Source organism: Psammomys obesus, unplaced genomic scaffold, assembly GCF_907164565.1.
Source record: "Psammomys obesus unplaced genomic scaffold, mPsaObe1.curated_primary_1811, whole genome shotgun sequence".
In the NCBI taxonomy this organism is placed as follows: domain Eukaryota; kingdom Metazoa; phylum Chordata; class Mammalia; order Rodentia; family Muridae; genus Psammomys; species Psammomys obesus.
In genome coordinates, this window is record NW_026596725.1 from 252,650 (window position 1) to 255,200 (window position 2,551).

Here is a 2,551-nt window from a genome sequence, read left to right on the forward strand (position 1 = left end):
AGCCCTACAGAAGATACTAGAAGGAAAATTCCAATCCAATGAAAACAAATAAACCCAAGAAAACATAGGTCAAAGATAATTTCCAACAAAAAACAAAAGCAAACAAGCAATGATTCACAGTAACATCGCCAACTCCAAAATAATAGGAAATAACATGCAATGGTCATTATTATCTATCAACATCAATGGATTCAACTCTCCAATAAAAAGACACAGATTAACCGAATGGGTGCAGAAACAGGAACCAACATTCTGTTGCATCCAAGAAACACACCTACGTAACAAAGATAAACATTACCTCACAGTAAAAGGCTGGAAAACAGTTTTTCAAGCAAATGGATCCAAAAAACAAGCAGGAGTGGCTATCCTAATATCTAATAAAATAGATTTTCAACAAAAACTAATCAAAAAAGAGGGGCACTACATTCTCATCAAAGGAAAAATTCACCAAGAAGACATCACAATTCTAAACATCTATGCCCCAAATACAAGAGCACCTACATTCATAAATGAAACAATATTAAGCTTAAACCACACATTGATCGCAATACCCTAATAGTGGGTGACTTCAACACCCCACTTTCACCAAAGGACAGATCAACTAGACAGAAACCAAATAGGGAAATAAAAGCACTTACAGAGTCCCTAAATCAAATGGACCTAATAGATGTCTACAGATCTTTCCACCCAAGCTCAAAAGAGTATACATTCTTTTCAGCATCTAATGGAACCTTCTCCAAAATAGACCATATAGTTGGTCACAAAGCAAACCTCAAAGGATATAAAAAGATTGAGATACTCCCTTGTATTCTATCGGACCACCATGGACTAAAGCTGGACATCAACAACAATGGAAATAACAAACAGCCTACACGCACATGGAAACTGAACAACTTGTTACTCAATGACAGCTGGGTTAAGGAAGAAATAAGGAAAGAAATTAAAGACTTCCTAGAACTCAATGAAAATGAAGGCACAACATACCCAAATTTATGGGACACATTGAAAGCACTGCTCAGAGGAAAATTTATAGCACTAAGTGCCTTCAAGAAGAAATTTGTAACATCACATACAAGTAACTTAATGGCCCAACTGAAAACCCTAGAAAAAAAAGAAGCAGATACACCCAAGAGGAGCAGAAGGCTGGAAATAATCAAACTCAGTGCTGAAATCAATCAATTAGAAACAAATAAAACTATTCAAAGAATCAATGAAACAAAAAGCTGGTTCTTTGACAAAAATCAACAAGATAGACAAACCCTTAGCCAAGCTAACTAAAAAGCAGAGAGAATCTATCCAAATCAGCAAAATCAGAAATGAAAAGGGGGACATAACTACAGACACTGAAGAAATCTAAACAATCATTAGATCATACTACAAAAGCCTATACACCACAAAATTTGAAAATCTAAACGAAATGGACAATATTCTTGATAGATTCCATCTACCAACATTAAGTGAAGATCAGGTAGAAAGACTGAATAACTCTATATCCCCCAAGGAAATTGAAGCAGTCATTAACAGTCTCCCCTCCAAAAAAAGCCTTGGGCCCGATGGTTTCAGCGCAGAATTCTACCAGACCTTCAAAGAAGTGCTCACACCAATTCTCCTCAAACTATTCCACAAAATAGAAACAGAAGGAACACTACCAAACTCATTCTATGAAGCGACAGTCACCCTGATACCCAAACCACACAAAGACCCAACAAAAAAAGAGAACTTCAGACCTATCTCTCTTATGAATATTGATGCAAAAATACTCAATAAAATACTTGCAAACCGAATCCAAGAACACATCAAAGATATCATCCACCATGACCAAGTAGGCTTCATCCCAGGCATGCAAGTGTGGTTCAACATATGGAAATCCATCATTGTAATCCACCACATAAACAAACTGAAGGAGAAAAACCACATGATCATCTCCTTGGACGCTGAAAAAGCATTTGACAAAGTCCAACACCCATTCATGTTTAAAGTCTTGGAGAGATCAAGGATACAAGGCACATACTTAAACATAGTAAAGGCAATATACAGCAAGCCTACAGCCAACATCAAACTCAATGGAGAGAAACTTACAGCAATCCCACTGAAATCAGGGACAAGACAAGGTTGCCCACTCTCTCCATATCTCTTCAACAGAGTACTTGAAGTCCTAGCCAGAGCAATAAAACAATTAAAGGAGATCAAGGGGATACAAATTGGAAAGGAAGAGGTCAAAGTGTCACTATTCGCAGATGATATGATAGTATACATGAGTGACCCCAAAAATTCAACCAGAGAACTCCTTCAGCTGATAAACACCTTCAGCAAAGTGGCAGGATACAAAATTAACTCAAAAATTTCAGAAGCCCTCCTATATACAAAAGACAAAAGGGCTGAGAAAGAAATTAGGGAAACAACACCCTTCACAATAGCCACTAATAACATAAAGGACCTTGGGGTGACATTAACCAAACAAGTGAAAGATCTGTTTGAGAAAAACTTCAAGTCTCTGAAGAAAGAAATTGAAGAAGATCTCAGAAGATGGAAAGATCTCCCGTGCTCATGG